This window comes from Sinocyclocheilus rhinocerous, unplaced genomic scaffold (genome assembly GCF_001515625.1).
Source record: "Sinocyclocheilus rhinocerous isolate Xijiao unplaced genomic scaffold, SAMN03320098_v1.1 scaffold603, whole genome shotgun sequence".
In the NCBI taxonomy this organism is placed as follows: domain Eukaryota; kingdom Metazoa; phylum Chordata; class Actinopteri; order Cypriniformes; family Cyprinidae; genus Sinocyclocheilus; species Sinocyclocheilus rhinocerous.
The window spans coordinates 1,950,673-1,976,120 of NW_015656630.1; the positions used below are offsets into that span (position 1 = coordinate 1,950,673).

Sequence of the window (25,448 nt, forward strand, 5' to 3'; positions counted from 1 at the left end):
ATATATATATATATATATATATATATATATATATATACATAATTTATCATTGCATCATATTTAAATATTGCTTAAATTTTTTTGTACAATAAAATATAATTTTCAAAATAATATAAATTTTCACATACAATAAAAATATACTGTATAAATCCATATATAAAGATTTGTATCATTATTTTTATTTTTAAATTTATATGTATTTTATAGAAATTTGCAGTCGCTGTTTTTGGTTTCTTTGCACACAAAAAGTATTCTCATAGCTTCATAAAATTACGGTTGAACCACTGATGTCACATGGACTATTTTAACAATGTCCTTACTGCCTTTCTGGGCCTTGAATGTGTTAGTTGCATTGCTGTCTATGCAGGGTCAGAAGGCTCTTGGACTTGGAAGATGAATAAAGGTCTTATGGGTTTGGAACGACATGAGGATGAGTAATTAATGACAGAATTTTCATTTTTAGGTGAACTATCCCTTTAAGTGTATATAATATAATATATAAAAAAGTACTCCTATCAAAGAATTATCCGAGAAAGAGAAAAGTCAAAAGTAATTTGTCGCATTCATCGCACTAGAAATAATAATTTGTTTTGATCAGTCTGATTTTGTGTGCACAGTCAATTTATACTGCAAATGTGAGGTTAGGTTGAACGCATTGCATTGTGGGATACAGTACTTATCCAAGCAAACAGAAAATCTGTGCATGTACTGCACAGAAACAGTAAGAGTGGTTTGCTTTTCTGAGCAGCTAGAATTATGGGTGTCCTGACATGTCAATCTTAATATCACACTGTTGTGTTTATGAATGCTGTGGGTTTGTTTTGGAGAGTCTGTGGGTCTTTTGAGGGAAACACAGATACCATGTATCTCTTCTCCCCCCTCCTCGTTCTCCATTCCAGCCCACGCTTGCGATACAGATCAGCCATTATCAGCAATTAGCGCCTCCTGTTTGATTGACACCTGTGTGGATCTGACTGGTAAAGCCCCATGGGGCTCGCTTGGAGGAGAACCTGGAGAATCCATACTGGAGGAAGATTCACCCGAGCAGACAGTCAGACAAAAGCTGCAGTACTGCTGTTATCATACACTCACTCACACACACACACACACACATTTACCCAAGTTTTAAAGTAGGACAGTGAGAGTTGCACTTGGCTGTGTTCTCTACCACCCACTCACTGCTCCTGTCCGCACTGATGAGATGTTTGTGAAGAGGTTACTGCTGGAGCTTAGAGAGTTTGAGGTAATCCACCCACCACTCATACCCACCAGCACAAGAGCCTATATACTCAACAGATGCATAGGTGAGCACTTGCACACATATACTCTCAGTTCTTCTCTGCTCTTCAAGTATAGTAAGATATGAAGGGTCATTTCTATTTATAGTCCACTATTGTGTTTATGCATTTAGTTACTCCTTTTGTCTTGCTCAGTCTGATTGGGTGTATTATACCATGCAATACCATGCAGGTGGTGAAATTTGTATACTTTCATCATCTCATATGGCAAAGGTTTGCATCTGTGAGTTCTTCATACTTTTGTCTCATCTACTATATGATTTATCGCTAACGTGTGGATTTTTGGGCTCCAAACATCTGTATACTATTATAGGTTTGTTTGGCAGGAGTGTCATGTCCTTTATGCATTTCAGACCACTTCCTGAGGATTGAGCTGTTTGGATTGCTATTACATCTACAAAATGAGTTTTTGAGAGCATGTATAGTATAATTTTATGATAGGATGCTTATCTGTAAAAATGCATGAAGTAACCAAGTGTAATTGCCTCTTTATCATCTAAAGGTTCATTTCCAATATTTAGCTAATATTTAGTTTCCAATATTTAGAAAAGGCCACATTTGTTTGGGGGGATAGCATATTTTATTTTCGTTTTTTTTTGTTTTTTTTTTGCAGGAATGCTTGACTGTGATTAGCCAATTACCAATGACCAGTAAACTGTATAATTAACTGTTGTACCAACCGATTTCCTGCACAGTTTCCTTTGTATCTCATTACAAAACTCTATTTGTTTTGTCTTGTTTATTACATGGCTAGTTACCAAGTTAAATGGATAGTTCACCCATAGTTCACAGGCTCCTGCGTCAACATGCGTTGAGGTGAAGACTGACACGGAAGAGAAAAAATTGTTGAATAAAGTAATTATTTTTGTTTTCTTTGCACACAAAAAGTATTCTCGTAGTTTTATAGCATTAAGGTTGAACCACTCATGTCACATGGACTATTATAACAATGTCCTTGCTACCTTTCTGGGCCTTGAACGTGGTAGTTGCGTTGCTGTCAATGCAGGGTCAGAAAGCTCTCGGATTTCATCAAAAAATATCTTAATTTGTGTTGCGAAGATGAATGAAGGTCTTACGGGTTTGGAACGACATGAGGGTAAGTAATTAATGACAGCATTTTCATTTTTGGGTGTTAGCCCTTGTAAAGGTATTTGCAAATTGAGACCAATATTTTCATATGCGTTTTTTCGTATCCATCATCGTCACGCACAGAAACCTTGCAGACCAAGTCAAAATGCTTGCTACGGATGCAAAAAACGCAGAAAATCAAACCCGATCCAATTATTTATTTTTTTTTTAAATGACGGATGAAAGATTTGGAAGCATTGTGTAAACGTCATTGATGCAATGTGAGGTCGTATTTATTTTTTAACGTGTGACAATTTCGGACTCACTGTGCAAAGAGTCTTATAAGTATAAGTAACAAGTATATATCTTATAGTCTTATAAGTCTTATAAGTAACAGCTTTCGTATTTTGCCACATAGATGTGGCAAAATCAATGTGTCTAATCCAATGAATGTTAAATTTGAGAGACAATAAATTCTGAGAATATATTAACTCCACTAGCCTCCCAAGCCTTCTCTGTCTGCTGATGAAAACACACTGATCTTGAACAATCCAACAGATTGTTACAGTATACAGGTGTGAGCCGAAAGCGTTCCCCACCACGGCACTTCATGTTCAACATCTGTTCTGATACCTCTGCAAAGGCGTCTCTGCTTGAGCAGCTCGTGATCAATAAACCCAGGCATCTGTGGAATTATGATAGATTAAATACCTCTCCATCTTCACTCATTCTTCATCCATCCATCCATTCATCCCTCCACCTATCCATTAATCCCGTGCTCGCCTACCATTCTGTGCAGGTATTTTCACTGATGATAAAATTAGACGTTTCGTTCCACTTGCGTTCCAAGAATTCTTTGAGTTAGTTGACTCTTGGAAGAAAAAACTTGTAAGAAAAAAAGAGTGAAAAGCTATCAGACATTTCTCATACGTGAGGGTTCATCAAGTGAACTTGCAGTGATGAGGTAATTAGAGTTTGATAAGGTTATCTGTATTCATCTCATGAAGAAAGAGAACAAGACATCGAGAACGAAGGACTCAAACTGCTCTCCATAATGTATCAATCAGCCATTTCCTGGAAGTTCTCAGAAAGATCTATGCACTTCCACCACCTGCCTGCTCACATTAAGCCAAGTCCAAGCCCGTCTTCTCCCGGACCTCAGATCTGCTAATCCACTCCCTCATCTCGCACACGAGCCGCTGTCATGCATTTTTATGGCTTATTTCTGCATATGAGATGTTCCATTAAGACGGATATGCTTGGCAAGCGAATATTTATATATGTGGATCTAGGCCATTATGTTTTTTATGGGAAGCACTGAGTGAAGATGTCAGCCTTTTCTTCTCAATTTGCATTTGCAATATGTGTCAGTAAATCACTCATTTAGAGACGCCGGCTTGTTGCGTATCGGGTGAGGTATTAGTTGCGTGTGTCTCAGGTCCCACTTGAATGAGTTCAGCCTTCATGTCAAGGTAATTATTCTGGTCTTTCATCAAACAGGAAATGAAAGATTATTCTTTCTAGCTCCGCTTTATCTCTCTCTCTTTCTCATTTTGTCTCTTTCGTCGGCCCTCCGGTAAGCATGGAGTGCGTGTCCGTGTGCGATCTCTGAGCCCTGCCGTCTCAATGTTAATTACTTATTATTGTTGCTCTAGTGTTCACTTTGGCTTTGTTGAGCTAATTGGTTTCCTTGATCCTGTAATTGGGACTTTCGTTGCAGTTCTCGCAGGCCACGATTTTGAAATTTACTCCTTTTTCGGACACTATTTGAACATGGTTGTAATTGCCAATCTTTTCTTTGTCTTATATTGCCTGGTAATAAGACAGCGACACTGGGTTAAATTTATTTATGCTTGCTTTTAGTTACATAAATTGCTCTCTTAATAAGTTTATTCATTACATTTGTCTGTGTTTGTACTGTACATCGTATACATAAATGGTTTTCAGACTAGGGTCTGGGAGTCCACAGGGGGATGCCAAGGGTGCTGGGGGTCAGTAAAAAAATTTAAGACAATTTTACATAATCAAATTAAAATGACATTTTAATATTTTATTCAAATTTCTCAAGACTTCATAGAAATATTATCATTAATTTATTATTTAACATTTTTATACAGTAAGGGAAATAAGCACATCTACATATCGTTTTGTGAAAGATAAGAAAAAAAACTGAAGTATATGTATATTTTTCTAGATATTTTAACAATTTACTTCAGTATTGTATTGAATTATACGATTGGCAATTACACATAAAATGCTATGTATTATAATTATTTTGTTCTGGAAGCAATTATTTCATTTTGTTGTCTTAAAAATATTAAGTGTGATTATTATAAATTAAGGTAATATATATATATATAGGTAAGTCATATTTTTATATATAAATATGAAAACTATGGATGGTAAAAATTAACCGATTCACATCGGTGCATCGGCATAATAGTTAACGATGCAATGCATTGGTTTAAAAATGTGTGCATTGGATACAGGTTGGAATTTTTATTGCGATACATCATTTCGAACATATTTGCATTGGTAAAAACAGATTTATTGATATATAATTGATAGTATATGTGCTATACTTTTATTATTTAACAAGTGGCCAATAATTTGTGACCAAACTGATTGATTGGTACAGTGTATTTTGTTGTCCTTGGCCTTGAAACTCCCTGACCTAATAATATTTTTAAGTGTAATTTAAGCTAAAGCAGCAATATTTCTGATGGTTATCATTTTATTGTAGTTAACTGCTGATTTGAAGTTTTAAAATATAATCTTGGGATTTTAGGATTTCCCTGTTCAAGCAGATAGGTACTTCAAGATTAAATTTGAAAGTTTAAGAACCAGTCATTGAAAATCTATATTGACCCATTGTTGTTTTTTCTGTTGGAAGTGTGTTGCCATACATTGTATACTTCCCGTTTTCTTGCTAGCTCGCAACCTTGTAAAATCAGCCTTCCGTGATGCTATATACTGCACTTTTCATGTGGAGGTCAAAGTGGCGCTTGTGTTGAGAGGTGCGTTTGAAGGCCTGACGCAAGCCAAGCGAAAGGCCTTTATGATTCTGTTTTGTCATAAGGCAGTTCTCTGTCTCGGCGAGTCCTCTGTTGTTGTGAGTTTGACACAATGCTGCCCTCTCGTCTCATGTCCCTGTTTCTGTGTTTGATGGAGGGTGCGATGTCAGTCAGAACAGCATTCAGACTTTCCTGTGGGACTTATAAAAGCTCGGCCCTTGCCCACACAAACACATAACACAGCCACTAATGTCTGTTTGCTCCTGTCAGTAGCAGACTAGCCTGGAGCAGACCAGGGCTGCTTTAAATATTTAGCACACCGAGATCATGCCCTGTCTCCACTCGAGAGGCATTACGGCCTCCGAGTCCCTTCTCTTCTCGCTGACTGCACACTGCTTGTGCTCTGTAGCGTGATGTTTTACAGGAGTTTTATGGAGGTTTGGTTCCTGTGAGGTGTGGACCACAAAGTGTGGGGTCATTTGCTTTTTTTCTGCTTGCTCTTATAAGGTCAGAACTCTGTGTTTTAGTGCCCCCATTGATGCTTTGGAAACCTTGTAAAAAGATGAACAAAACAGGCCTTTGCAGTCAGAGTTATACAAGTGTTGTGTCTGACAGAATGGCAGAACATTTCATATTTGAGAGTGTTTGTACAATAAAACTGAGGTAACCGAGGTAAGATAATTGGCACATTAATATAGAATTTAATATGAAGAGTGAGAGGTGTATATACTGTATGTGCATCTCACAAAACTTGTCAAGAACCTGTTTAGATTATATTTCAACTGAAGAAGAAAGAACTTCTTAAGAAATAATTCTTAATTCTTAATATTTTAAATCTTCCGTAATCATGTCAAGATTAAATATATATATATATGTATTAGGGCTGGGCAAGTTAAAGCATTATTATCGCGTTAACACATTAATTAATTAACGCCGACAATTATTTTATCGCGCATTAACGCAGTTTATTATTATTATTATTATTATTATGAAAGCCCGTTGCTCACTGGCTCTAAACGTGCTCGTAATCACGACTTCATGAGTGGGAAACAGGAAGTTTCCGATAGCACGTGAAGACAGCAGAGAAGCGCTCTCGCTCAGCACAGTGGAGTGCATCGTTTTGTTAACTTTGTGGTTTATTATTTTGAGTCTTTTGGGACACGGTGACACACGGCCCTCTCACAATATACATACGCAATCGTGCTGCAGGCATCAGAAGTTCCGCGCTCCGGTGCGGTTAGCTCTCACACTACATACCACGCCCGAGCCCATCTGAACCGCGCTCTGGCCCACCTCTTCCAACCGAGCCAGGGACGGCTTAACGAACCATGATCGAGCACGGCACACTAGTCAAACGAACAGGGCTTTGGGGGTCAAATGTGCTCGGGCACGGTGATTGCCTGATATATATATAATGTGTAATTACATAATTGTACAATATACAATTGATATGCATACGATATATAATTACTTCAGATGTATAATGTATAAAATACATCAATTACACAATATTATTAAAAATGTATACATAAAATCCATTAATATATAATAATAATTAATAATAAAACAGCATCATTACTCTATTCTTCAGTGTAGCATGATCCTTCAGAAATTCTGATATGCTGATTATGCTGCTGAGTTATTATTATTATTATATATGTATAAAATATGCAAGATCCGAGTTAGAAATTCTAATTTTTTATTCTTTTGAATGTTGGTGTGAAATATTTTCATGAGATTCATTAGTATATTGGCTATTTAAACATGGCTTTTAAACATTTAATCGTTTAAACATCCAATCAGATTTTAGATCTGGAACTATCCTTTTCTAATTCAAATTCTTCTCCTCATTTGAAATTCAAAAACTTTTCGCTGTGCTGTTCAGAAAGTAAAAGTGGACCTGAGTATTGAATTCTCCTGAGATTCTTTTCCCATCAGAAAGTTGATAAAAAGTTCTACTTGTGTTCTGATATGAGCAGGATAGGTTTTCGAGGCTGTGTGTGTGTGTGTGTGTGTGTGTGTGTGTGTGTGTGAGAGCACACGCTGTCGGGCTCCTCATTTACAGCCCAGTTCTGAGGCAGATCTTTCCTCTTCTCTTCCGTTTTGTCAGTCGTGTCAGAGAACCGAAGCGCTATGTGTCAGAAATATGCATTGTCTGCCATGAAAATATTCATATCCCTTCCTCTCTCCAGGCATCTCTGCAAAAGCCACACTCATCTGCAGGAGAGAAGAGATGGAGGCAGGGAGACAAGAAAAGCGCTGAGCATTGTGACACAGCTCAGATACCGGCCCTAAAAAAAAAAAAAAGGGTTCCTAGGGGTTCCTAGCTCAGAATCATAAGATGTGTGTGTGTGTGTGTGTGTACATACGTGAGGTGCAACGAGTGTGGTGGAGTGAACTCAAGCCAGGTCTATACATGTCATACCTGAAAGATGAAGGTTTATAGCCACAGGCAAAGTCAACGGATTCGATGAGCAGCAACAAGGTTGTTTTTTTGCCCATTAGAGACTATCCAGCACTTTTCCAAAACCTAGTGAGCTGCCTGCTATCTTCTATGGTACCCATCTAACCATCATGTAACCTCATAAGTGGTCAATATGGAACAGTCTGCATAGGCTGCGTGTGTGCCACCCCAATAGCGCATTTGCAGTTTAATTTTTAATATGCAAGTCTCTAAGCCAGTGTTGAGACCAGCTCATTCAACCTTTTGAGAGTTAAGACCATAAGAGGGTCAAGTAAGTTCGAGTCAAGACCAAGTCTATAGCCCGATTCGGATGGTAATTGTTTCTCATATGGACGTCTGTAAAAATAAATTTACATATCACCTCAGTGATAAAACTCATGGATTCGGATGGCGATTTATTCACAGTGGAGGAGCGAGTTCTGTAATCCTACGAACCTGGGAAAGTGCTGATCACGTGGCCTGTCACATGATTGTCTGCTGTAAATTAAATACATTTTTATTTAAATGTATTCTTATTGTTGTGTAAAATGTATTTAAAAATACTTATTATTATGTAAAATTTATTATTTATTATGTAAAATGTATTCTTATTATTCCAAGCATATTTTATGATATATAATCCTATTTATTATTTGATTATTTAAATCTCCTGTTTAAAAATAGGAAACTAGACGCGCTATAGTTGTATATAATTATACGCGATACAGTTATGTATATATATATGTTTGTAATACACATTTAAAAATTGTATTGCATACCTGCTGCTGCCATAATAAAGACCCATTTCAAATGTTTACATGCTTTTCTTCTCTTTCTGCTCCCAGTCGCTGTGGTGGAGCAGTTATGAAGTATTGTTCTTTTAAATACTTTCCAGCATTTCAGAAATAAATATGTATGCAAATTACACCTAAGTACAACAGTTACCTTGCGGTGTTCGGGAGTGCTCAAAAAGGGTTTAAACACTGCATTTTGAATCGATTTCTTCTCGCAAACTCAGAGATGTGGATTCGGACGGCAATTAAATTACCACACGACCTTGGTGTTTGTCAAAAAACAGTAGGTAATTCTGCCGGGGATTTTTACGGGGGTGGTGATAGATAAACACTGACATTCTGGATGCGGATGGCAATTAAATCCCCGACTACCCCCTGTAAATGGTGAAAATCGCTTACGTCCCCATTAGAAACAATTACCGTCCGAATAGGGCTTTTGACAAATATGGCTTTGGACTTGGACTCTTGGATCCATATGTTCACGGTCTCTTGTTGGACTCAAGGACCAAGAAGGATTGTGAAAATATGGCGTTGGATTTGGATTTAAGGACCAAGACCATGAAAATATGACCTTGGACTTGGACTCGAGGCTGAGATCTATAGTTTCATGGTCACTTGTCGGACTCGGGGACCAAAACTGACCATGAATATATTTCTTGGACTTTGCATCAAAGTCTGGGTCTAAGACCATATTTTTTAGGTCTTTGTCTTGGTCCACAAGGCTGACAAGACCAAGACCATGATAATATGGTATTGGACTCTGCCTTGACTCTGAATATAAGACTATTGCCCTATTTTTTCATCTTAGTCTTGCTCCTCGAGTCTAAGACCATATTTTTGAGGTCTTGGTCTTGGTCCTAAAGTCCGAAAAGACCAAGACCATGATAATATGGTCTTGGACTCTGCCTTGAGTCTGAATGTAAGACTATTCTTTTTCAAGGTCTTGGTCTTGCTCCTCAAGTCTAAGACCATATTTTCATAGTCTTGGTCCTCAAGTCTGAATCCAGGGCCATATTTTCATCGTTTCATTGAGTCTGGAACATGTGGACTTGGTCTTGACTTGGACTTGTTCCTCTTCTGGTTTCTGGTCTTGATTACATTCTGAACAATGTTGTTTTGCACAATACCAGGGCTGTGTAAAGCAAGTTAACATGCATTTAATTTGATAATTGGCATTCTGGTGGTGTAATCTAGTGGCCAAAGCTCTAAGCCGGTAACTAAAATGGTGTAGCTTCAAACTCTACAACAGGTTAAAACATTATCATTACATCCTTGAGCAAAGCACTAAACCTCAGGTTACTCTTCACTACTTAGACAGCAGACGTTTGTTGCAAGGTCAAGTTTGGCATGTCATTTCAGGTGATTGGTATCACACTACTGGTTCCCACAAATCTCTGTGATTGAAATGAACATCTCATGGGTATCTGAGTCAGCTAGCAGCCGCTAATCACAAGACAGCAGACTCTCGGAAGATTAATGAATTCCGCAGTTTTCAATATTTATTTTCTGGCCTTATTTGCATTCATCTTAATTTACAGTATGTTATTTATTCAAGGCTATGACATTGCACTGGAGTAAATAATTACTAGGCAAAATGATTCGCTTTCGTAGCAAAACACCATGCTAAGAGTTATTTGTGCGTTTATTGCTTTTCTTCCCCCTCCTCATTCTTCTCTTTTTCTCTGCTTTTCTTTATCAATTTGACAGGGCTGAAAGCTTAGAGAGACTAACCATGCTGGTAATGTAATGTGTTTCTGTAATTACCTGCGGGGGGCCAAATACTTTTTGTTAGCAGCACGGCTAAAGCTCATTAAAAAAAACAGGAGTCACATGGTTCTTATTTTGGTTGAACCTGCATATGTAGCTTTTCAATTCGCACTTTTCAATAGGGGTCTTTGATTTAGTCCCCTCATACACAAAGTTGAATAAATTAGTGTGGTGGGTTTAGTAATTGTGGCTCTGTCATGGTTCGCTGAACAGAAGCATGAGTATTGCACGGAGGGCTGACCCATCACCTCTCTCTGGGTGACATGAAATGAATCATGACAATTATCATACCGCTGCGCTCAGCAAATGGAAAGTTCTTTCCTTTCATTTGTTTGTTTATTTTTTTGTCTAGATTTTCCCATGCTTCCCCCCAAGGTGTTCAGACCTCAGGTAGTAATGAATCGATTCAGACTTTGACGGTACCACCTTAACAAGTCCCCAATGAGATGGCGCTAGTCATTGTTATAGCTGTATTACATGCTGAAAGTCATTAATGTGAGTTGTAGTGTGGTACTGACATATGCTTGGAGGTCGGAGCTCTGGCCTAGCTGTAAATATGTTGATGTATGCTCTCTACCCATAATTCCCTTTCCTCTCTCTACTGACCTTATATAGAGGAAAGCTTCAAAATTAGTGTGCTGCCTACAAAGGTAGTATTTCGAGGGATCATAGGCACACTCCCAACATGCAATCTCCTTTTTGTTTTAGACATCCCGACTTAGATATTTATGAGGTTCCATGATGGTTAGGATGTCAACTTAACTTTTTCTCCGCCAGAGTTTTTTAAAAAAGTTGCCAGCCACCGCCAGAATTTTTTATAATTTTCACAAAATTTTCATGGCCCCCAGAATATTTTGTTTTGTATGAATATCTGAATATGCAATATGTCAAAAGAAAGAACAGAGCCTCTGCTTTAAAAAAAAAAAAAAACGTTTTACTCTAGCTTCATCTAGCTGCGAAAACGTGAGTAAAACAAATGATAATCAGTTTAAGCTAAAGGTTGTTGGACTCGATATAGTGTTCCTTACAACTTACCAAAGATCCAGTAGTCCATGGATATTGATATGCAGCCAGGAATGTATTTCCTGACATTTACATGCAACATTACGACGCAAATTTGCCTGTGAACACATTTTGTAAATGCTTTGTATAGGTTGGTAATCACTTATATCAATGTTATATATGGGCTATCGTCCAGCCCAAAAACTTAAATAGTTTTTGTCAGTGTTTATTTAAAAACATCCAGTTATTCAGAATATAAGATGGTAAATATTTAATTGGTGAGTTGTCAATACGATATATAACAATGCAATATATAGGGTATTTTATGGCAAAATTCAACATATTAACCCTCAAAGACTGAAACAGCCTGCGGCAAAAAATAACGTCTCGGTTACGTATGTAACCCTCGTTCCCTGAAGGAGGGAACGGAGACGTCACGTCGGATGACCGACTAATTGGGATCTCGCTTAGAGGGACCAATCTACTTCGAGTGTAAACTAAACGAGCCAATGCACATTGGCATTTAAATGTTTAATAACTTTTGAACCGCTAATCCAATCTTGTAAAGTCTAAAGGTCTTTGCACACTGAGTCCCTAATTCCTGTCCGAAATTTTTGCACGTTAAAAAATAAATACAAGCTCACGTTGTGCCAATCACGTTTACACACTGCCTCCGAAACTTTCATCCATCATAAAAAAAATTCGGATCAGGTTTGATTTTCTGCGTTTTCACATCTGTAGCAAACATTTTAATAGGAAAGGATGACGAATATGAACAAAAAAAAAAACGCATACAAAAATTTCGACTCAGTGTGCAAGGACCTTAAGTCTTGTAAAGAGGAGGTTCTCCTCTTTTTAGAGGTATCGCATTTGTCTCATTTTGATATTCAAAGGCTCCATAGTGTACGTGATTACGTCATCTCATTTTGACAACATTGATTCGTCAGAAGAAACCAATGCATTTCATTCCTCTGAGCCAAACAGGATTGATTGTTGACGCTTAGTCCCACCCCCGTGCCCAGATTGGTTCAAACTGTCACATATTCAACCAATAAACATAGGTTGTGGTCTTTTGAACCAGCAATTATAGCATGATTCTTTGGAAATTTGAACAAACGCAAAGTGAAAGTAAAGTGTGTCGTGCGTGCATGAAAACAAACACAAAATAACATATTTGCATGACAGCACTCTCTGAAAAAGCACAGAAAAACACACGACAGAGCACTTTGACATTAAAACAAACCAAAAACAAGGATGAAACAGCGTTTACATATTGGATAAAGCACTGGAATTTATGTCTTCACGTCGCTAGGTGCTGGCCCGGTAAAATAGATTCCGACGCAGAGTAAAATCTTGTCAATGTCAGGGAAAGAGTTAAGGTGCGGTCATATTTGCTGTTGTTCTGCAAATTTTTTGCGGTCAAACTCATTTCAGTAGGAATGTGTTCATGATCAGGAATTTCTTGCAAGCGAAAGATTTCCCCATGCATCATATTTTGCCACACTGACAAACAGAAAGCTGCTAGGTTTGAAAGGAGCCTCTATGCGAATTTGCGTGACCAACTTCCTAATGAAATTGCTGCAATTTGCCTGCAAAAACAACAGTAAACTTGACTGCAACTTTAGAATGCAGCTGTTTTTGTAGACAGAAGGTTTAAAAAGCACAAACCACTGCTTCTAAGGTATTTTTTATTGATTATAGTTTGTGTACTAGATGCATGATCTGAGTGTTTGCAATGAATGGATGTACGAATAGCAGACAAGGTAATGAAACAACTATATGGGCAGATATAGAAGGGTCGATGACTGTCTGGGACAAAGATTGACTCAAAGTGTGTCTGTACACTAATGGCCACTTAAACGAGAGTTCTCGGCTCTCTCGCTGAATTCTACGTCCAATCAATCTCAACGCCAAATGACGCAATAATTTAATAAATGCTCCATCCATTTATCTAAGCCCACGTTCATTCGGAACTCATGTCAGCATTCTCACCTTTGGCTGGTACAGATGTACAGCTGTGGGGAAGAGGAACGGTGCTTGTCAGGGGGTTTTCTGAGTGCCTACGGCTTTTGTTCCACTGAGGATAACTGTTGCAGTGCCCATCCAAGTTAAATATTAATAACCCAGAATAAATTCACCAGCTGGCACAATGCATGTTGAGCATACACAAATATACACATACATTAAAAGTGCATAATTTCTGCACCACAGCAGAAACTTCCAGTACTAGCAAAAAGACAACCTGTAAAAAGATTTTATTGTGAGATGATAAACAAATGTGTCATATTTTGAAAGTAAATGGTTTGTAGAAACCACATAATGTTAATTTTAACAAAGGCTCCTAGTTGTGGCCACTAACAAATATATTCTTGTATGTGCCTTGCATGTAAATCAAGTTTAAATGGGAAATATTGATTCCAGGCTTAGTATGCATGAACAATAAACCATAATAAAAAACAAAGGAAGCATTAGGTAAATCTTTTTATCCATCTCAACCATTTTTTCCTCTCTCCAACTCAGAGATTTCAGTGCATCTCCACATATTTTGATCCCATTCTTTTGTCCTCCCCAAAACTGCTGTGTTTACTCTGTTAGTTCACATGACTGGGCAGTTTCAAAGCCGCTAATCCTCTCAATGTCTGGAGGCATCTGAGAACACGTAACTGATCCAGAAACCTTCTCACTGCAGCACAGGTCTGGCAGATAATGGAAGGTTATGGAAATAAGTGGGTTTCTACAGTATTTCTGAAGTAATTCAACTCCCTTTGGGTGTAGCAGCACTCTTATTCTGTTTGTAAAGCATTTGTTCTAAGTGTGAAACCTGAACTTAGTGGTAGTTATCGCCCTATTAGGATCTATCTATGTGTATTTGATATTTTTCAGTACAATTTTTTGTTGTATTTTAGACTTTACATTGTTCAGATTTTTGACATTTGTATAATTCCTGTGCTGGTCTGAATCCATGCGTCATGCAGTCTTAAAGGAAATTGAAGAGTATCAATGATAGAGAAAGACATTAAGAAAAATGAGACCACAAATAGCAGAACAGACAGGAAGCTGTGCTGGTTTTGTCCAGAGCAAGGTCAGTAAAAGCGAGAGTATCGAGTCCTCCATGGGAAAGTGGGAGCGCTCTTGGCTTATATGCCAATTACTAAGCACACTGTGTGAATATAATGAACTAGGAAGAGAGGTTATCTTATGACGTCTGAATTGAGCTTCTGTTTGTGGGCTGAGCATTCATGCTTCATTAGATTAGGACTTCCTTTTGGCTTGCGTTCAGTGTTTTTTTTCCCATGGAGGTTATGTCAGTGCATTCTGACTTTGAGTGTAGAAAGTGCTCAGGTGAAAGTGCTCAGGTGGATTGGAAGTTTAGCTGACTAACTGATGAAGCACATCACAAAGCCAAGGACTGATGGGTCTTAAACGCACAAAAACACTAGGCAAGGTAAATATACGGCACATATAATGGGTCCGTCTAAAATACACACTGCCTCTCGCTCTCACACAAACAGGTTTGCCCATTTCTGGAGTAATTTATTTTAAAGTTTGAGAGACCTTAGAGTGCAATAACAGTAGACAGATGTGGGTGTTCCTGCAGGTTTGATCAGTCGCTGTAAATCTCTCTGTCAGGGGCCTCAGCAGAAACCCATCAATCTCACTCACAAAGTATTGAAATGGGAGATCGTCACATCATGGTGAAAGCATAATAAATCAACGTGCGGTAATGACCACGCTGCAGAATGGCCAGGGCTTCAATAGGGGTGCGATTGGAGTAAGAATGGGTTAAAGACCTCAGGGAATCAAATTGTTGTGGCATTCAGTCCACATCTATAGCTTTGAGGTCATCTCTGTACTAGTTTGGTATTTAACACTGACAATTCAATTTTAGCATACACCGTATGCATTTGTAGTTGTTCTCTTCCAAAACCAGACCGAAAATATTGATGACTCATCTTGCTTTAAGGGTTGTGTACACATTTTTGATCAAACAAATACTTTCTAGAATGAGAATGTCCCTCACTTTTAGTAGCACCTTCACTTTAATGTGAATTAAAGCATTCATTTAGGCCTGGTTTCACAGACAGGGCTTTGGTTAAGCCAGGATTAGGCCATAGTTCAATTAGGACATTTGTATATATTGTATACATTATAGTATCTATAAATGTGCCTTAGAAAAAAAACATTACTGGTGTGCATCATAAGGCAAAACAATGGTTTGTATGGTTTGTATTTTAAGGTTTGTCAGTTTCATTTCATTAGTTTCATTAGTTTAAAACAGCTCAGACATGTATTTAAGTCTGGGATTAAGTTTAAGTCCTGTGTGTGAAACTGGGGGTTAGATTTCTTAACAATTTTATTTGTTTGTTTGTTTGTTTGTTTGTGTGTGTGTGTGTGTGTGTGTGTCCGTGCGTGCGTGCGTGTGTGTGTGTGTGTGTGTGTGTGTGTTTCAGAGACTCACGCTACCATTTAAAATGTTGGGGTCTGTATTTTTTTTAATGTTTGCCAAGGCTGCATTTATTTGATAAAGTAAAGTAAAAATAAATAAAGTAAAAATGGTACTTTTTGAAAAATTATTGCCGTTTAGAATAACTGTTCTTTCTTTCTTTCTTTCTTTCTTTCTTTCTCATCTATCTATCTATCTATCTATCTATCTGTCTATCTATCTATCTATCTATCTATCTATCTATCGCAACAAAGCTCTATATTCAGTGGCCAATACTCCAGTCTTCAGTGTTTGTTAACTTTTAATAATTTAACTTTTGCTGAGATTTCTTTAAAAACTATTTCTTTTCAGTTGCATTTTCAGCTCTGTGGTTTCCTGGTTCCAAGTTTGGTAACAGCTTTCACACAGACTGAGCGAACACGAATCAAACTCCTCATATCAAACACACAATAGGCTCTGCTCCAAACATTCTAGTGTGAAAGCAATTTCACACTAGAAATCAATTTTATTGCTCAATGTCTGTGAGCTTTAGATGTTGATTTGGCACTAGTTGTGAAATACAAACCTCTACTCACCACACATCAACTTCATATTCGACTAATACTTCACGTTGTTTATTTCTTTCTTCTCGATCTGGTGGTGTGCTGACTCAGCAACCTGGTGCGGCCACCGCAGGTCTCAGTCATTATGTCTACTTTTAATTGGTGTCTGTAAACACCAGGACAAGGTCAGAGCACTCCTGCGGTTGACATGGTAACAGTGTCCAGGGAAACGAGAATGGCTGATTTGAGAGCTGTCAGGATATGGCCACTTCTTATCTTAGAGAAAAGCTTTCCGAGAGAAAAAAAGCACATTCTCTCTCCAGTGTTTTTTTTTTCCTACCGTAAGTAATTCATCTTACAAGACTTCTTTTCCTGCCTGTGGAGCTGAAGATGCTCTGAGGATCAGGGTCTGATTATTTCTCACCAACACACTTGGGGGAAAGCAGAAAGCCTTTGTGGAGAGTCTCTATTTGTTCGGCAGGGCCTGCGAGAGGGTGGACTCTCATTCGTATAAAAGCTCTCCCTCACAATAGGGTCATCTAGACCCGAGCAGCCCACTCACCTGTGATGGACATCGCAGAAACGGTTGTGTTCTCCGAGTCCAGAGACTGTGATGGCAGTGACTTGGGGAAAAATCTGTGTTTGAAGGATGATAACAGGCTAGTGGTTAAGGATCTAGGTTTGTAATACAAAGGTTGCAGGTTCAATCCTCTATAGGAGAGGATTCCTGAACTGGAGAGTTTACTTCCTGTTAGCTGCTGACTGACTGTACCTAAAAAGTGTCATTTGGAGAAATGGAGAGATTTAATTAATCTAAAACAGTCACTTGTGAGCTTTTATTTTTTGAATAATCATTTGCTTTAGTTTAATGAAGTAGCACCACGATTTTAGTGGTTATCTGTGAAAATTAGGCTCTAAGGTTGAATTAATGTGAATTGCATAGAGCAGGGGTGTCCAAACTCGGTCCTGAAGAGCTCCAACCCCAAGTAAACACACTGAACCAGCTAATCAAGCTCTTACTAGGCATACTAGAAACTTAAAGGCAGGTGTGTTGAGGCAAGTTGGAGCTAAACTCTGCAGGACACTGGCCCTCCAGGACCGAGTTTGGGCAGCCCTGGCATAGAGTCTTTTTTTCTGGCGCCAAAATCGGCAGCCTAAAATTTGCCAATATATAAGAGATTGCAAAACCATGGACATTAATATCCATTTATTCATGAGTTCTTATCTGCCTGTTGCACTCGTCTAATCAAGTGATTTTCCAAAAGCAAACAAGCAAACAAAAAATACTGTCCTTAGGGGGAATATATTAGGATAATTTTTGGAGGGATTCAGATTAGACCACCTACCGCACGAGTTTACAAGTCTGTCAGGAATTTGTTGATTTGAATGCAGCTCTCCTGTAAATATCTGCCAAGCCTGTCAGTCTGAGATATACTAGAATTAACCTGGATAGCTTGAATAGTAAAAAAAACAAAAAAACATTGATGGATGAATGGGCCAAATGGGATTTATGCAAGTTTAAAGGGATAGTTCATCTGAAAATTTAAATAATCATTTAGTTACCCTCATGTTGTTCCAAACCTGTATTTTTGGGTGAACTATCCTTTTAACAATGTGTCGTGGTACTCTCGTGAACACACATCAAAGACTGACACAAAATTGTTGAATAAAGTCATTCTTTTTGTTTTCTTTGTGCACAAAAAAGTATTCTCGTAGCTTCATAAAATTACATTTGAACCACTGATGTCACATGGACTATGTTATTGATGTACTCCACTTGCTCCATTTCTGGGCCTTGAATGTGTCAGTTCCATTGCTGTCTATGCAGGGTCAGAAAGCTCTCGGATTTCATCAAAAAATATCTTAATTTGTGTTCCGAAGATGAACAAAGGTCTTACGGGTTTGGAATGACATGAGGGTGAGTAATTAATTACAACATTTTCATTTTTGGGTGAACTATTCCTTTAAGCCAAGACTTTGCAGTACTTCAACCACCGCAGGAAACCCCCCACAATTAGCATCCAGGAATAGCAATCTGAATAGGTTGCTAGGTGGCATGAAAGCAGGGAGTGTGTTTGAGCTTAGAACAGAAAAAGTGACTATTGCTGTAATGCATCTTCGAAACACAAAGGACTCTTGTGTGGGTCCTCAATACTGTCACAGGATGTTGTTGTCGAGATTAAATTAGTTCAGGAACTGACTCACTAGAAATAGGAAAAGATCTCTTTATAAAGTTTTAACTTTTCTTGCTTTGCTTTGTACCTCAAAATTGGCAAAACTTACAGTGTGCAACATTGTATATGACAGATTTCCTGTTGCAACAGGAAGTTTGAGTGGCCTGCTTTTTAAAAGAAAGAAAGAAATAATGTTAAATAGACAAAGTCACTGAATTATTATGCATGATATGCTGTTAGTATTATGAGGTGGGACTGATTCTAGAGAGCGACAAAAATCTGTTTCGTGCACGATGAGTCATCCATATTTGGCTAAATATTTGAATGTACTTTGTCAGGTTTTTGGAGTACACTACTAGCAAATATACAACCTCAAAGCATTGGCGGTAGAGTGAGTATTGTGAGTGAATCTCATTGGTTGGTCGAACAGATGTTTGGACAGATAGATGGACAAACAGACTGATAGTGAGACTTCTGAGGAACTTTTCAGTATATACAGGCATCTGAGAGAAAGTCACGAGGAGGCTTAATTTGGTTTTCGGAGGCTAAAAAAGGGTCCTGCTCTCAGTGTGAAGTTTTGAGGCCTGTTTTTCTCAGGCAAAGAGATGAAGTGGCTTTGTGCTGCTCTAAAGTGTGAGAAGAAACCGATCAGAAATCCCTACTGACAGACGCAGGGGGCAGATAAGGTGCTCAGGAGCTTTATAGTCGACACCTTTACTGAGACTGAGGCAGGCCTATGGATTCCTGTCAGAGAAACTCAGAGAATGAAAAGGGGCAAAAGACTGCAGAGCAGGGAATGTGATTGCAAGAGAGAGAGAGAGGGAGATAGCGGAGGGGGTTTGGGGCTGTCACAGACCATTAAGGCTCCTTATGTGCCTCTCCTGCTCTCTCTCATCTCTACAGCGCAACACAAACTCTTTCAGCCGAGTTTGTATCACACTGCCATTAAAATACACTTAAATCGGCTTCTCACACTCCAGCCAGGGATGTATGGACACCCGTATGTACACACACTAGCAGCTAGTCACTTGCCTTAAGGGCAAGACTTTTTAAAGTCTAGACGCTATATTGTGATTTGACTGTAATGTCCGCTATGTCTCTCTCTCTCTCTTTCTGTGCCTTCAGTTGACACGCACACAATTATCCTTGAAAGTATTGGCTAGCAAAGGGAAGGTTATCTGGTCAGAACACTATCACTATGTTCCTGCCCCCCCACTGGGACGGGGGATGGTGGTCGAGCGAGACGCACTTCACATGTTTCAGAATCAGCCCACGGCTTGACCTACAGAGCTCTTCCGAAAGGTCACTTAGACGTAAAGATGGAGGACAAACGAGTTCGTGAGGCGAGTGAATGAGGGGATGATTGAGGAATAAAAGTTGGTTTGTTTGGGTAGAGATAGTGTGTGCTGTTGTTTAATGAGGCAGCGCCAGCCTGTTTACATTTCTCCCACCTGTAAATGCGTTTTAGATGGGAAGGGAAATTCGGCGGCAAAGTTAATGTGGGAGCAAATAAAGTATGGCAGGTGTAAAACGGCAGGAGGGGGAGATGGCAGACATGACCTTGCATACAGAATCAAAATGTTGGGACATTCAACGCTGCACCTCTGGAGCTGGGAATAAACTTGGATTTGAGTCGAATTAGTGTTGTTGGAGGCGGCAATTGTGAGCTCAAATAGCTTTTTGAACTTTTCATTAAACTGAAAACTTTATTCAAAGCAACTTACAAAAAAAATAACTCGTTAGCATTTAGCTACATTCAGCCCTAACCTAAAAATAATCTATTAGACAGTGATTTTGAAAGTGTTGTACATAAATGAGCAGCAATAAGTTAGAAATTACTATTCTTGTAGCATCTTTTGTGGAGGGAAACGTCATTAGCTTTAGCATTAGCATTATGGGGTGAAGAATGACATGTTTGATAAGCTTTAAGACAAACATTTGATGAATGAAGATGACTGGGCTTATGTGCATTTTATTCATTTGACAGACTTTATTCATAACGTCTTGTTTGAAAAAGCAGCTCTTTCAGTTGGCATTAGCATTTAGTTGCATTTAGCTTTTAATGTGCTGACATACCTCAGGAACAACTATTAGGAAATAATTTTTAACATTTTCTAAATAATTCTACGTAAATAGGGAAAGCAACATTAGCTTTAGCATTAGCATTACTGGCCAAAGAACCATATGTGATGAATAAAGACAGCAGGTCTCATGTTCAAGATAAAGTCCTTGATTTTATCTTGGATGAGAAACCCGAACTTCACTTGAGCTTCTGATCTGTATCTCTCCTCATGTCAGGTTTATGTTCTGACTAAACAGTCGTGCTCTTTTATCACTGGCCTACATTTGGCCGGTGATAACATTGTTGGATACAGAGAGGCAACATCTGTGGCCCTTTTTAGAAAAGTGTCATTTGTCTGTGTGACCCTACTGGGGCAAATGGAGCGGAATACATCAGTCATCACTCTTGGAGGATAAGAAACAAGCGGTTTTAGAGATGGATCATCCAATGGTCCATTTATAATCTAGTGCTGAAATTCCCGCAGTGAACACGCACCAGTGATGTGAATGCAAGAATGAGTCTTACACCCCGGAGAGGGTAAATCATTTTACTTGAAACCTGCTGCTTAGGAAGATGAGAACAATGTTACATTCTCAAGGGGCGTTCACAATGACAGCGATTAAATCTCTGTGTACATGTTCATACTCAGCCACAAAATCACTGTCAGTGTGAATACCACTTTACATAGAGCAGGGGTGTCCAAACCGGCTCCTGGAGGGCCACTATACTGCAGAATTTATATCTAACCCTAATTAAACACACCAACCAGTGAATCAAGGTTTTTAGGGTCACTAGAAACTTCTAGGCAAATGTGCTTGGTCAAGTTGGACTCTGCAGTACGTTGTCACTTCAGGAGCAGGATTGGACACCCACATTAAGGAAATAGAATGTTTATTTATGTATTTGTTTGTTATATGAGGGTCACATTAAAATATTCTTGGAAATGTTATTTTATTTGTTTGTTTGTTTGTTTGTTTGTTTGTTTGTTTGTTTGTTTGTTTGTTTGTTTGTTTGTTTGTTTGCTTGCTTGTTTGTTTGTTATATGAGGGTCACATTAAATTATTCTTGGAATTTTTATTTATTTATTTAATCTGCCTATTTATTTATTTGACTATTTATTTTAAATCTGCCTTTGTTTAATTTTGATTCTTTTCAAATGCCTTTGTGTATAGATTGAATTTGTGAATGTGTGAATTTATAGATTGACTTTATAACATGTGTGCAACAATTTCCACAACAAACAATTTTGTCATTTTTTTTAATCATTTATTTTTTTATAACCTTCATGTTCTTTGTTACCAAGGAGGCAGCAGTGATGAAATATGAGATTATGTGTGAAACAGAAAAACTAATTATTTATTTATTTATTTATTTATTTATTTATTTATTTATGTATTTATTGTGTCAAACTGTCATATTGGAAAATTGTGAAAAATGAAATTGTATATTTATGGTTGCATAAAGCTATGAAACTGGACTTAGCAAGATGAAGACCATTTTATTATAAAAAATAAATAAATAAATAAATACAATTAAAATAAATCCTCAACCGTCTTTTCCACCACAAAACACAAAGCATAACCTGAGATGTGCTGGAAATATTCCGAAAGAAATGTGATGCATGTCAATACATTGTGGGACATTATTAGTAGACAATAAAATTGCATCAATAAATTTGATGAAATACATACTTTATACGTTTGTCTCAAAACAATCTCCAGTCATGTCTGTCTTAGAACAGAACTTACCATGTTGCCGTCACAGTCCTATGGTCTCTATCTATCATTGGCGTCCAGCAGACCCTTACACCTCTCACCTCCACCTTAATCATGTCCCGTTGCGCTCGCGTCCCCGACCTGCTGTCCCCGCGTATTCTACTTCACAGCTAGCTGACTGGCGAATCTCTGATATCAGTCTTACTCAGCAGACATCTGCGCGACGCCGGCACACCTGAGCCAGTGGCGAGACGTGACGAATGGATATGAAACGGAGGAGTGACCTCTATCATTCAGAGTGACACGGGGGCCGCCACCTCTCAAGAGTCCACATTTATTAACACGCCGTCACACTCCCGGTCAGGGAAATGATCAGCCAGATTAATTCTTCTTTAATCCTTTTTTCTGCTACGTGTCAAACGGGTCTTTGACTGTGATGGACTCGTAATTAAGAGGAGATGTTTCACACCGTCTCCATTGTTCTTCTGTGTCTTTTCTTGTACAGATGAAGTCTGGTGTCTGAATTTTATGGACTCATTCTTGTCTGTTTTCTCTCTTCTAGGTAAGAGCTGTCCAGTGCTGAAATGCCTGATGGTCAAAGTATGTAGCATTTTATATATGTATTTGCTGCTAGTGAATGGGATGCTTGCGAGACAAAGTTCCTGGGTTTGTGTTTTTCTGGGCAGCATTGAATGGAGCTTCACCATTTGAGCTATTGAAAGCTAGCATGATTGTGTTCTCTGAACTTCTTGAGCAGATGTTGAAGTCTTGAACTTGACTTTTGATCTATAACGAACTAGATCTTACATAGTTTGGTGAGGTCAGTTCAAGTTCTGGCAAGCTGAAGAGATAACAAATAGACTCTAGTGCAAATCAACAGTGTTTTGAGTGATGTTGGCAGATTTGGCAAATTTTTTGGCAGTTGACATTATTGTCAATATACATGACCCAAACAAACAAAATAAAGTGTATAATCAAACAACCAGTTATTAAATATACAGTCTAATGCGTTTTAAGTTTCTGAATATCTGAAAATGAATTCAGACATTTACATTTCTGAATTAATTGTGATGTTTTTGTGGGTAGTACAAAATGTCAGGGTGGTATAATTATCTCAAAATGGTTTGAATATAAAATATTTTTAGCTCTTACCCTGTCAGAGAATTATTTTAAAGTTTCCAGCCAGCACCAGCATTTTTTATCATATTCACCAATTTTTCATGACCCCCCAAAATATTGTGTTGTATGAATATGTAAGCAGTAAATAGAAACAACAGAGCAGCCCTTTATAATGAATGAATGAATGAATGAACAAACAAATAAATCATTTTTCATTCTTCTTTTTTTTTGCCCACACTTGAACGTGCACTCTTCAAAATTAAGGTTCCAAATGGGGGTTTTCACAGCGATGTCATAGAAGAACCATTTTGGGTTCCAAAAAGAAAGTTTCAGTGAACAATTCTTAAAAGAACCATTCATTTTCTTAGTGCGAAGAACATTTTAATCATCTAACGAACCTTTTTTCCACTATAAAGAACCTTCATCCAATGGAAAGGTTCCATAGATTTTAAAGGTTATTCATGGAACCATCAATGCCAATAAAGAACCTTCATTTTTAAGAGTGTGGTTAAGTTCCACAATGTTTTTATTTATATATTTATTTTCTCCTTTTCTCCATTATTTACATCATACTTTATCACAACCTGTAGGCCAGCAGAAAAAAAAAAATCCTGAATATCTTTTCTTCAAACTATTTATTTCATAACCTGTCTTACTGTCTGTCGTTCTTCTGAAACCAGCAGGAGTTTTCCAGTTCGGGTCACAATGACATGAAAATCATTAGCTTAACCCACTACAATGGAACCATTTTGTTCAAACGCTCATTTTCTTAAAGAACAGAGTGCACATTTTCTGTAATTGTGTCTAAAATGAGCAGAGCTTGATTAAGCAGGAAGGGCTTTTAGGATGATAACAGCAGATGTAAGTGAAGTCTGTCATATTCAGACAGTTCGGACATCGGACAAAATCAATACTGTATTCATGGGGAGCAGAGACAGGACACATTTCCTCAGCATGTTTAAATTGCCTAAAGGCATCATATACTGTATGTAAATGACTAAACGTTTGAGGCAAGAAACAGGCCTTAAACTGGTTGCCTGAAGCGTAACCTTTTTGCCTGTTCTGTGAACTGTCACCTCACTGCCTACAGAGTTTGACTGTGTGTGTTTTGGGTTTTGTTGTGTTTTGTGTGTAAGCCACTCATTTGGGTCATTTCGGCATGTATAAATAATGAAATTAGATGCTACCCTCAATTTGATATCACAAGTGTTCACTTAAAGTTTTCCACACAGCTTTGATTAGCCATGAAATGCTAATTCTTCTGGGCTGAGTGCTTCAAACGGCACACTTCGGACAGACAAATGACTAATAATAACTAATGTGTTTTATAGAATTTCTAACTGGATCAAAAGAGGATCCTTGCCCGCACTGTGTAATGACTCAGAGGAGTCTGGTGCTGTAAAGGGTCTCCGATTGCTTAATGCATTATTCACCAAGATGGTAGCACGTTTTAAATTTTCTCTGAAAAAAAAAAAAAAAAATGGTTTTGAAGGGATTTTTTTTTCTTCTTCCCCCTGGCTATGGCGGTGTGTAAAAAAAAAAAAAAAAAAAAATATCATCTCGTATTATCCCCTTAACTGTCACTCACATTTTTGAACATAGACGTGAAAGTGCACTATCCAAACTTATTTTTTTTATATAATTCATGAATGAAACGATTTTGTAACATGATTTTGATGTACCATTGTCATGGTAATGCAATGTCTGATTTTAAAATGCTTTTCAAAGGATAAATTTTGAGATTTTAAGTTTTCAATTGATATATCATTTCTGATGATTTCTAAAGTGTGATAGAGAAAAAGGCAACGAAGAAGACTTTTTGTGACAAAGGTCAGAACTCCTGTTATGATGTAGATTTTTGAGGTGCACTCTTGTCATAAATTCATCTATTACTTTTCCTACATAATTTCACAGTACAGTAATACAATCTTTCACAGACATGTTTAAAAACAATAAATATAAGCAACACATTATTCAATGCTTTTTACTTTTGCATTTACTTCTAG

The 25,448-nt window shown here is 37.9% G+C and overlaps 1 protein-coding gene across 3 annotated transcripts in view; it reads left to right on the forward strand.

Moving 5' to 3' along the window:
- Positions 1–25,448, forward strand: part of LOC107720667 (cell adhesion molecule 2-like) — a 437,719-nt gene that overhangs the window by 118,027 nt on the left and 294,244 nt on the right. The gene's annotated exons all lie outside the window — the stretch shown is intronic.